Source organism: Fringilla coelebs (assembly GCF_963513975.1).
Source record: "Fringilla coelebs genome assembly, chromosome: 6".
Classification (NCBI taxonomy): Eukaryota; Metazoa; Chordata; class Aves; order Passeriformes; family Fringillidae; genus Fringilla; species Fringilla coelebs.
Genome location: NC_140034.1, coordinates 56,685,956 through 56,698,609, shown reverse-complemented (window position 1 = coordinate 56,698,609; position 12,654 = coordinate 56,685,956).

Below are 12,654 nucleotides of genomic sequence, written 5' to 3'. Positions count from 1 at the left end.
TGGTTTTGGAAATGGGTCTCAGCTCTACAGCTTCAGATTGAATAAGGACAATAGGTCTAGTTCATCTCTATAAACAAGGCATCTGAAGAGATCTGCTTGGTTTAACTGCTCTCTTCAGCAGTAATGAATGATCCTATCAGAAAGTTAGGACAGCACCACCTGAGACAGAAATCATCATGCAAATTGTCATAAGGCATAGTCAAAGCTTCATGTGCACCTTGGCTCAAAAACGTGTGTACAACTCCACAAAATAACACTTTCTTCTTTGAAAATTTATTTGTGCCCTAACTGAAAGCAATACCAGGACCCTGTGTATCAGAAGCCTTGCTCTGACACCCCCGTTCTCTTGCAGTGCATTTGTAAAGCTCTCAGCCTAGTTTGGAAACTGGGATAGTGAGACCATAGTGTCTGGCAGGCTGTTTGTCCCCCAGGGTTTCATATGCATTTTGCAGCAAATGTTTTCAAAGTATCTTGTTTTAAAGGATCCTTGCAGGAATTCTTACATAGGAGCAGCTTTATTTATTTAGGTCAACATTAGCACTCTTTCCTGGTTGTTGTGAATATTATCTCAGGGGAGAATTTGTCATTTTAGTCTGAAAATGCCAAGATAAAAATAGAGGGACAATTTCATACCTAACTGGTAGGGAGGTGTTTTTAGCTAACTTGTTGCAAGAGCCTGGATGGAGGTTATTCTTTTACTAAATGCCCCCAGTTCAGCAGTAGCTTTGTAAGAGTTCCTCTGTATTTCTACTTCCTTTCTTCTCTGTATTTCTACTTTCCTCCAGCATTTTTATCCCATGCCACTATTGCCCTGTTCCTCTCTTCTTCTGTTGTCATCTCACCCTCTTCCTCTTTCACACGGGGCCTTGCAGAGAACGCAGTTCTGTTTGAAAGAGTTCATCAGGTGAGTGCAGAGACAAAGCCAAGGGTGACTCTTACTCAGAGCTTGCCAGCATCCCCTAATAACCCTTATATGACTGGCATCCAGCTCTTCCTGCTCTCTCTAACTCAGGGGGTAATTCCCCCAGCAGATCTTTTGTTCTCAGCAATAACAGGTTTCTACCATGCTCAAACACCAAGCTGTGACTGTAAGCTCCCATGGAAGCTGGGAGGGGATTTGATTGGTGAGAAGTAGATTCGTGTGGTTTGGGAGGTAGTTTCCTTATAAAACATTAATTTTGGAAGGGAATTAAGGTGTGTGTTTACTTTTCACCTGTAGGTACAATTAAGGCTAATCCCCTGTAGTTGTATATCTGTACTGGGAGTGCTGGTTTTCTTTACTAACTCAGGTCTGCGTATAACAGCACTTAAAAATATGATGAGGCAGGGATGTAGCTTATTTTCTTCATGGTCATGTTGTGTGTCTTCTCTTTAAAGAAGGTTGAAGAAAACATCTCCAGGCATCAGCCTTTGAAAGAGATTCTTCCTTGTGGGTACATGAAGCAAGGTGTAGACTTTAATGCCAAAAGAAAGGGTCCCCCACCTTGTCAATGAATCCTATAATCAGGTTGCAATAGTAACAGATTACAGCTGTCATGTTTCTTTTTCTCCAGGTTCTGATTTCTCTCCCTATCTCTAGTTTTCTTCTAGTAAGAGATACCCGGTGTCTCATTTTGCTCGGGTCAGGCAGGAGAACTTACATGGGCCAATAGTTTCCATTACATTTATTTAATCACCTGTCTTTTCCAGCTAACCTAAATGAGTGCCATACAAGTACTGAACTACATTTGCATGTGTGGCAGTTGGAGAAAAACAAAACTTTAATTCTAGAAGGTTTCCTGAAACACACCTTTTCCATAAATGACAGAAACAGTTCAGGCAAAACTTTCTATGACAGTGCTTTTTTGCTATAAGTTGAAGGCAAATAATTAATTAATGCCAAAGTCTCAGACCTGTCCTTGAAGTCCTTCTACAGTCCCACTCCCCTGTGAGAGGGATGTACCTAGGGACAGCTGAAAGTGCAGGACAGAGCATTTCCCCAGGAACAGCAAGTTGGTGGCTGGCCCAAAGCTGGCAGACCCCCTGTCAGCCCTGATGCATGTCCTCCCCCTGTAACCAGTGCTGCTGCCTCCACAGATCAGGAATGCTGGCCAAGGCATCCGTCTCAGGGTGTTTGCTTCAGACACCGTGGATGATGGAAACCCTGATTTATCCTGCCTTGTAGCAGGGCTGGCTTTCCTTAAGCATACTGAGCTCTCCTCTCTTACCAAATGTGAATATGAGCTCGGCACAGGGTGTGATTTTAAAAGAAGCCGACGCGCAGGATGCCTCCCATTGATGGTGACACTGAAGCCCTTCTCTTGTGGGCTGGGGTGGGTTGGAGCCCAGGCTCTGTGCTGGCTCTGACCTGTGGGATTCCTGTGGGAATCTCAGGCTCCCTTCCCCGCAGACACTCGGAGAGGAGTCGGCGATGAGCCCTCCTCAGAGGTACAACCACAGCGAGCACGTGTGCTGCTGCCTGTCTGCTCCAGAGGATTTCCTGCTACTTGCAGGAGACTGAAAGCAAGCTGAAATGTTCCAGCACTCTAAAGGAGGACAAGGCATTGGTGGGAGGCTTGTTTAGTATCTGAGTGGGATCATGACTACGATGTTCATCTGCATGTTACCAGCATGGAATATACGCACTTTGAAGACAAGTAGGCTCAGAAAGAAAGGAAAACTTCCAGGGAGGGAGGAGGCAGAGTGAAAGACTGCTAACACTTGCAGCGCGAAGATCAGGGGAAAGATGGAAATATCAGAGCAGGATAATCTGCAGGAGGAGGAAATCAGGCACTGAAAATCAACGCTTGATGGGAGGCTACCCTAAATACCTACTGGGAAGCTGGTATTTACCCTCCAGGCAGTAGCAGGGCAGGTGCCAAATCCGCCTGTTGAAGAAGCAGGAGGTTACCAGCAGAACTAGCACACCATAACCCTGGGGGACCTTTCTTGCAAACACACCATTAGATTTTTGGCTTGGAGAGAAGCTGGCAGCCCCGTTTCACACCAGCGATGATGTCACACAGCTCTTATTTCAGAAGCATCTCTGTGAAGTTGACAGCTATCTCCTCTGATTCTGCTCACATTGCTAATGTTGGTGTCTGAGGCAGGTTTTCAGTGGTCCCTGAGGGAGCAGCTGTACATAATGAATGGAAGGTGTCTTTTAGCACCTTAGCAGTTAGGTGCTTAGCAGTTATCCACATATTTTGGTAGTCTTTCAACTATATGAAAATGCCAACCAGTCACAGCTCATCATTTTCCTAGGTGTTTTAAGGCAGGGAAAGAGCATTTGCAGCTTGCTTAGGATTTCGGGATGCTTCCCAGGTTGATTCAAGGCACTGTGACTTTCTAGCAATGCTCCTGCAGGATTCTTCACTTTGTTTTGTCTAAGAGAAGGAAAATGTATGGCTGATTCCCGCTTAATTAGGCCTCATCTGCTAAACAGTTATGTCACTATTTACGTAGGAGTAGTCCCCACTGAAGTCAGGTCCTGCAGCTGTATACTTCATCTGGTAACAATGTGATTCCAAGATAAACAGACTTGGAACAAGAGATGTACATTGCCTTATATGTATGAACTACCTGCATGCAGCAAATGCTGTGCCATGTCATTCTGGCAAATGCTAGCAGCTATTCTATTTCAACAGCCTGGAAACAGACCACCTGATTATTAGTTTGAAATAATGGGCTAAGCTCTACTCACTGCTTCAGCTTTTACTGAAGTGTATGATTTGTCAGGTGAGTAACTTTGAGTCACTCGTGCCCCTCTATGGTACTAAGGAAAAAAGCCCTCCACACTGACTGACATCCAGTGATTTTTCATGGCTGGGTCTCCCATGGCCTGGGGATAAGATCTTCTAGAGACAAAAAAAAAAAAAATATATACTGGAAAGGGAATTCCTTGAAACTCAACAGGCATTTAGGTTTCATTCTAGTCATGCCCTTTCTAATGCCCTTCTTGCAGGAATCCCTAACAGAGGATTGACTGGTGTCTCAACTTCAGCTCTGGCCCTGCAGAATGACTTGGGCTCTTCTCTCAGCTGTGAGTGCCACTACAGGGAAAGAACTCTGATTGTTCCATACTGCCTCCTCCTGCTGGTCTTCTGCCAGGTAATTCCCATTCTCCATAGCACCCCCTATTACCCTACCAATTACCTTTTGTTTTTCCATAGAGTTTTGTGCCATTCCCTTGATTACAACCCATTTGATTTCATTGATTACTACACTGACACTATCTAAAGCAAACCCTTCAGCAAACACGTGCTTAATTTGGTCTATAGAGAATGAGATGTGTTATCAGTTGTCACCTATCCCCAAGGAGGTGGGTGGAGTCCTGTCCTTCGGCAGAAATACTGACCAGGAGCTCTCCTAGTCAGCTGTCCAGAGCAGTAACCTTGCTTGTGGCTCTGTCTCACGTGGCACCCCGACAGGTACCCCCAGCAAACACAAGTTCTGCCAGGCAGGACCCTGCCTGCTCACTGCTGGCAAACCCCATCAGTCTCCTGTAGAAAATGCATCTGCACAGGGATGAAATGACCCCATGCTACTTCCTGCTCTGGACCTTCTGGGAAGCTTTGGAGAAGGATTTTTTGTTGTAAATTTATCAATATGATCCTACGACCCATCAAAGGTTTCTCCTGGGCATCTCTAACAGCTGAGACCTTCATCAGAAAATGAAGATACCTAGAAGTTAGTGAAATGAGAAATAGGGAGGAACAGTGCTGCAAAGTACTTTCTTACGAGTGCTACAGATGGAATTACTTTCTCAATCAAAGACCGTTTCTTGAGCTCTAAAATAAGCATGTAGAAATATGTTTTAAATGATAACTTTGTGAAGTTCTCTCTGTAAAACACTGAGGACTCCACAGGGTCAGAAACATTTAAGATTTAAATATGTGTTTATGTAGTCAAAACGTGAATTGTGCAACTTACTACCCAAAGTAGATACTACCAAATTATTTTATTCCCCTGAGGAAGAGGCAGGAGCAAATTGCTTAGAAGGGAGAAAGCTGAACTCATTGCAGTCTTACCACTTGTTGAAACACTTAGGCTTTTTTTCTTTTTTTCCCAACTTTAATGCCACTTAAAACCGGTGTTCCTGACCAGTATTAACACTAACTATGAGTACTTCCAACTGTTGGAAGAAAACTTCAGCTTCCTGCCTGAGGATCAGCCCCTGAGGACGTGTGGCGCCGTGTCAGCGGCAGGGTGACCTGCCGGGTGCAGTGTTACACCAGCAGCAGGCTCTCCGGCGGGCTCTGCCTGCACATGGCACACGGGCAGCGTGCCATGCGCTGAGGGGGCTCCGTGTCTCTCCTCAGGGTAGCTTTGCTGGATGCCACTTGACTTTTCTTCGAACACCTTGTCCCCAGGACAGCCGAGGCAGGAAAGTACCAGCTGTACCAGTCTTAGGGCAGCATCTGCTGGTTATTGCATGGATCAACATAGATGGTTGTCATGGAAGAGGCTGCTTGCTTTGGCTCCCAGGCGGAGGTACCTGGGACTGGGGGGCGGGAGAAACGGGCGCTCGGGAGAGAAATGACCCGTAAATGTAATTCCAACACTCAGTCAGGAGAGAACGGGAGTGGACGAGGAGCTCCTCGGTCTTGGTCTCTTTTTTCCTTATGAGAGGCAGCGCCCATAAACTTTGGCAAGTCCAGGTTCAGTTGATTGCAATTCGCCTTCGAAGCGAAGAAACCCGCCCCACCACCTCCCACGGCCCTTCCCGCACCGCTCCCGGGGGACTCTCGGAGCCGGGGAGGCGGGGCAGCCGCTGAGAATAAACCCCAGATGCCAAGACAAGATGGGGACGGGGACTTCGTGATCCTTGGCAGGAGTAACCCTGGGGCTCGGCCACCTCTCTCGGGGAAAGGGGCTGCAGCGGCGCCCAGGTGTGCGGGCGTTCTCCCAACGCAAGCAGACCGGAATTGGCTTGGCCATAGAAATCACGGGCGGAGCCGGGGTGCTGCTCGGGGAGAAGGGGAGAGCAAAGGCAGATGCCGGGGATGCTCCCCTCCCGAGCTCTGCCTTGGCGGCGGCAGGGGCTCAGCGCCGGCCGGCCGAGCAGCCCGCCCCCGGGATGCGCCTCCCGGCGAGGGCGGAGGGAGGAGGGGGAGGAAAAGCTCGGGGGAAGTTGCAGCTCGGGAAAGGCAGGGGGTTCGGAAAGGAACTCGTCTTGGCAACTGTGCCACGCTCCTCTTGTGGCAGGACCTAGTATGCAACAAGTCCCCGGAGCACTTCCCGTGAGAGCGCGGTGAACGTGACATTCAAACGAACGAACAAACAAACAGCCCCCCAAATGCTGCCTTACCTGTCCCGAACGTAAATCTCCAGAGCCGGCTCGCCTTGCGCGGCCCCAGGTGCGAGCCGGGAGGTGGAAGGAGGGCGGTGGGAGTCAGGGCTCGCTGCGCAGCGCGCCCGGCCGGCCAGGACTTCGCTCGGGAACTTGGTGTCCCGCTCCGGTTTCCTGGGAGGCGGCTGCGATCACGTTTTATACTGTATTGGTTGGTAACCCCTCTCATTCATTAAGATCACGTAAGAACTCAGAGGGAAACGTGACTCTGAGCTAAGGCGTTTGCGTAAATCTATAGGTTTTTAAAACTCCCTGCCAGTTGCTTTCTGTCTTCTGTAGGCACCAAGGTGGTGGAGAGTTTAAGCTTGCGGATATTGCAAAGGGTTATTAGATTCATAAGTCACACCAAGTGGTGGGCGATCCACTGAGCAAAGCAGAAGTTCTCACATGATGACTTCAAACAAGACACATTACCTTCCAGCATCTGTTGGAGAGACTGGATTTTAAACCACTTCTGTCTCCAGGACAGCAAAGAAACAATGGTGAGTACCTACAAAAAAAGCTTATTTTTAATACCTGGAGAGAGGAACGAAACAACTACACCAAAAAGCTCGAGATGCTGCTTAACGACAGGATCTGATATCACGGGCTCGGCTTTCTAGTACTTAATACGCCAAAGAGCGTAACCCGCGGAGGCCGGGAGAATTGTGCTTTAGACGGTGTAACTTTAATTGCGGCGCTCTTTGATTTAGGGCTGCGATGGAAACGGCGCGTCTGAGACACAAACTTGCAGCTGCGGCGGCCGGGCTGCCGCCGGGCGCTCGCCCGTCCCTCGGCGGGCACCGCCGCCTCCGCCGGGGGGGCCGGGGGCTCGGGGCTGCCCCGGAGGGGGCGCGGAGCGGCACGTGACGGGCGGGAGCCGAGCGGGGAGGCGGCGGCGGCGGCGGCGGCAGCACCCTGGACAGCGGCGGCGGGGGCCGGCTCCGCATTGCTCCGCGACCCGGCGGGCGCGGGGAGCCGGCGGCGGCGCTGGGTGCCGGCTTCCCTCCCCCGCCAAGCCCCGGTCCTTCCACTCCCCTCCCCTCCCCGCCCGCCGCCCTCTCGCCCCGCTGGAGCTGGGCTAAGTTGAATTCCTAGCGGTGCGGACTGGAATAGGAACAAGAGAGGAGGGATAAAAAAAAAAAAAAAGGAAAAAAAAAAAAAAAGGAGTCTTGCAAGCTCCGGGGGTTGGTTTGACGGTGTCAACTTTGGGAAATGCCAGTATTTATCTCCGCGATCTAGCCACTGCTCGTGGTGTTAGCTGTAACCAAGGTAAGCACAGGGGGGACACCCCCGGCGGCCCCTCTGGCTCCTGCCTCTCCCTCTCTGTGGTGCGGGGATGGGTGCCTGCTCTTCGCCTAGTTTTGTTACCTTGCTGGCTGCTTGATGTGTGTGAGGGCTAGAGGAGGAAGGAAGGAAAAGCTGGATGAGATTTAACTACGAGTTAACTTAAGTTGTGCCTGATTTAACCTGGGAATCTCGTCTATGTGTGTGTGCATGCTTTGGGCAGAGATGCAACTGATCTTTACCAAAAGAAGCAGATGCGACGGATTTTTTTTTTTTTTTTTTCCTCCCTGGCTAAGGATGCAAGTTGATTTTGCATAGCTAAAGAGATGCAGCTGAGCTCTAGCTGGCACTGTGCAGGACTGATCTTTCACAGATAAAGGGACGCAGCTGATCTTTACCTACACGGAGATTAGCTGACCCCTCCGTATACGCAACCTACGGCTCAAAGGGAGAGCCGTGCATGTATTGCTGATGATCCAATATCCGCATCTACTTTGCTATAATTAATGGTGTGTGTGCGTGTGTGTGTGCGCGCGTTTGGCAAGGCTGAAACCCAAACGCAGCCCCCCCAACTGGAGATCATTCGGATAAGCTTTCTGCTCATCTCCCTCCCTATCTCTAGTGCCTCCCTCCACCCCTCCCCGCGCTTCCGATTCTTCCTACGTAGAAATGTAGCTAATAATATTTAGTCTCCGGGCTAAAAATAAGCTCTGGAAAGTCAGCAGTTTGGCGGAGCCGCGGCGGCAGCAGCAGCGCTCGCAGGTAGACAGGCTCAGGGGGTCTCCGGCTCCTCACGGAGGATGTGCATCGCCCCCTCCCCCGCTCCCCGCGCCGCCGGGGCAGCGCCAGCAGAGCCCGCCCGGAGCCCCGCCGTGCCCGCTCCGCGCACACCGCGCTCCTCCGCCCGGGGAATCCCGGCCGCGGGGAGCCCCCTCCTCCCGCCCGGCCGAGCCCCCCGGGCCCTCCCTGCGGCAGCGCCCCGGGCCGGCCCCGCTGCGGAGCCGGGCCCGCCGCGAGGGAGGGCGGATCCCGGGGCCCCGCCGCCCCCGCCTCCCGCCGGGCTCCCTCCCGCTCGGCTCGCACGTAGCGCCGCCGGGCAGGGAAGCCCCCGGCAGGCGGGAGGGAAGGAAGGAGGGAGGGAAGGAGGGAGGGAGGCCGGCCCGCCGCGGGGAGGGGGCGGCGTCCCCACCGCGCAGCAGGGCGGAGACGCCGCGCAGGCACCGCGCCCGCCGGGCCGGGCCGGGCCGCCCCCGCCGGCGTTCCCCCGGGTCCCCCCTCCCCGCCGCGGTTGCCACGGCGACCGCCTCCCCCCCGGGAGGCTCCGTCCTGCGGAAACGGGGCGCGGTGCCGCGGGGATGGGGGCGCCGGGGATGCCGCCCCTCCGCCGCCCCCTCCGCCCCGCGGCCCGGGCGCAGCTCCTCGGCGGCAGCCCCTGGACGGCAGCGGAGCCGCACCGGACACGGCGCAGCCAAAATGGAGGTGGCGCAGGACGGCTCCGGAGGGGCTCGCTCCGAAGTCGGTCGTCTGCCGCCTCTGCTGCGGCCGTGTCCGCTCTGGGGTCCGGTCAGTAACGGGGAGCAGCCGCCCTCCTCCCCGGGAGATGCGCTACCGGCGGCCTTGGCTTAGCGGCGCCCCCCTTCACCCCCCGGGCCGGCCGGAGGAGGGAGCGGGCAGCATCCTCTCCGTGGATTTTTCCGTTTCCACCTGGAGAACTTGCGTGCTTGCTGGGGATACCTGTCAGGGTGCCGTAGGAGGCAGTTCTTAAGAGGAGCCAGAGAAGAGCCAGGTCTCGGCAGCATCCTTCGTCAGGAGGCTGGGTGACACTCAAACACTCATGATTTGCAGTATTGGTCTCATTAAATTCATAATGAAACGTCCCCTGACCTTTTTTTCACTTAGGAAAAAGTAATGTGGTAGAGCTAATATTTCAATACATCCACCCTGAGCTAGAGGTTGATGAGCCCTACTAAAAATCTACCCACTTCCCAAAATAATTTTTTTCTGTTATCTAGGAGGTTGTCAAGGAGCTTCTAGTTATATGAATTTTCCACTCCATGCATAATTTTGTGTATCTTCCTGTATTTTAAGTTTGCACCCATTACTTTCTTGCCAGCTCTTAAAAAACTCCATCATTTCCCTTTCTGCCTCTGTTGCCATGTTTCTCTGGAATTCTAATCATTCTCTGCAGAGAGGCATGGGATGGACGGCTGCTAACAAATGACACGGGCCGTTTTTGGTCCCATCCTGGTGACTCATACCTTCATCTGCAAGTAGCTTTATTGATTTTTAGTATCTCCTGTTTCTCCAGGAGCTGTCACTGCTTTGGTGGTGGTTCATCACCACCTTTCATCTCTTACAGTTTTGATACTGTAAAATGGCCAATGTCCTTGAACTATGTCTTCATCCTCCAAAGTTTTGGTGTAGCAGTCTTTTTTGCTTCTTTTTTAAGGTTTTCTTTTACCTGGTACCACAAGTGTTGTCTTCAGTGGTTTGGTGTCTGTCAGGTGTCTGTGCCTAGCACGAGATGGTTTTTTATAATATATGGTGTATGACACAGGCCTTCTCTCTATGCAAGCTTGCCATTCTCAGCAGCTCACCATTTGGATAACCTTTTGATTTTCAAGATTGCTCAACAATTTCCTGTTTCAAATGGTCTGATATTTCTCACTATTTATTTTTAGTGGCCAGCATTCGCAGGCATGTATGCCAGTGGATTAATGTCTAGCATTTCATTAATCTGAGGTGGCTGGATGCATACATTTGGCTTTGTACAGAGAGTCCTTTTTTTTTTTTTTTTCCTTTATCATATTAATGCTGTTCAGCTCTTAGAAATGCACTAAGAAAATGCAGACTGGCTGCCATTCAGTAACCATAAGTTGCTTCCTAAATACAGTGGCATATGGTTGCCCTGCCATGAGAAATTCTGGAAAGGTGGATAAATCCCGAGGGACAGATTTTCCCCGGAGCTGTAAGTCTTACCATGAATCATTGTAGTAAATCACCACTAAGCACTTGAAGATGTAGCTGCTAGAATTTTTTTTTTTTAATCAGATACGCAAACAAAGAGAGCATCCCTAAGATTTCAGGAGAACTAGTTCATTCCTCTGGCAAAAAATAGTAACGTCAAGTGCAGTAAACAGCATCTGCAAGAAACAGTACCTATCAAAGTTGTTGAAAATCAGTAGATTCCCCAGACCTTGGGAATGAGACAGGTAGTGCAAGGTAAAATATGTCTGAAAAGACACTTTCACGGCTCCCTCCCCTTTGAGCTAACATTAGATTGGGGCTAAGAAACTGGGGCTGGCAAAAGCAGGCTTGTCAAAGTGGTCCTTAAAATGGATTTGATGGCTTTTGGGGCATGGAGAACTAGAAAGGAAGACTGGAGAAGTGCAGGGCTGGTTTTGTAATGCTCGTTGTTGTTTATGGTCAGCAAGTCCAGCTAACAATAAGGACTGCAGAAGATGGGCAGATGAAATGTCAAAGAAAAGGTAATACTTGTATGCCTGGAAGTAAGAATTTGGAACAAGTGTGGGTATCCCATGTTCCTCTCATGTGTGGTTTTCCAAATATTTTTACCCTTCCCTTCTGCATCTCTCCCACCACATTGTTAGGGGTAGTGAAGTGTCCTGGCAGGGAAATGTCAGGGAACATCCTGCAGCCCCCAGGGCACGTGATGAACAGGGTCACTGCCGAGCTGCTCGCCACCTTTGGCTGCCCACGTGCCAGCAGCAAGGTGTAGGGTAGGGCACAGGCTTCTCCCATGAACTGAAAATATCTCTGAGACATACTTCTGCAAAATGATAGCCAGGAAAACATACCGACTGACATGGAGTTCATATAACAACTGCCCACCCATTTCATTATTTCACAAATGTGTGATTCTTGCTTGTGAGCTGTCACCATTAACATTTCCATCTGTCTCAATATTGCTTCTATTCTTAGTTGCTTTGTGATAGATGTAGGTGTATGAAAAAGATTTTCCCTCCCTCCTTGTGTCGTGAAGTAAAATAAGTGAAAGCCACATATATGTATCCACACATTTTCATGCAGGCAGCCAGAAATAGAGGCACTTTCATGGCACTCCCATTACTAGATGTAGAGGGGAAGTAAGAAGAACATGCCTGTGGCCTCTTGGTGCTGCTGGAACAGGCACATAATGGGGAAAAACATAAATAAGTCAAAATCTAACTGCAAAAGAACAATGTTGCTTTGATCTCCTTTTGAATATGCAGTTGGGGAGACCTATTTTCCCAACCATGTAAGTATGGGAATAATTTTACTTATCATGTAATCCTAATTGGTCTTTTCCTGAGGCAATCTCAAAGGGAAAAAAGCTGTGACATGCTTTGGTGTTCAAAGGATCAGGTCCTCAGCTGTGTAGGTATTTCTAAACTTAGACCTTTGAAGCTGCTCATTGCTTGGACAAACAGAACACTCTCTGCAATATAGGCACAACCTGCTCTTCCCAGCACATCTGTGCCAGAAGTGGCATCGGTGGCATTCCTGTGGCAATGACCAGGCATGGCACAGGAGTCTTCAGCAGAAGCACATCTGGTTCCAGTCACGTTATCCCTGTTGTCATTTGAACTTCATGGTTCTCATGCAGAGTGCAAATTCACAGTCCCCTGATGGAAAAAGTCTCGGAAATGGCTGATGGGTGTGATGCATCTTCTCCCTGGCACAGCCTGGTGCTTCCAGAGGGGCAGGGATGTGGGTCTGTGGGTCTGTGGGGCTGGCCCTGCCCTGCCTTGGCTGGGGCAGAGCCCCAGAGCCAGCTGTGCTGTCCCTGAGTGGGTTCCCCAGAGCCACAGGCTGCTCTGTTGGCTCTTGTGGGGAGCACTGTAGTGGGCCAAGCTCTTGCCATGAGTGACCAAGGGTACATTTTCTATTCCCCCTGCTTTTTCATAGTATGGCCTGTCTTTTTTTTTTTCCTTTTCCTTCCCAAAATAGCACACAAACCCCCAGTTTAACAAGCATAAACAATGCACCCTGGCCTCCAATTTATTTTGACATTTGGCAAGAATGATTTTGCAACGTGTTCATTAAGTCATAACATT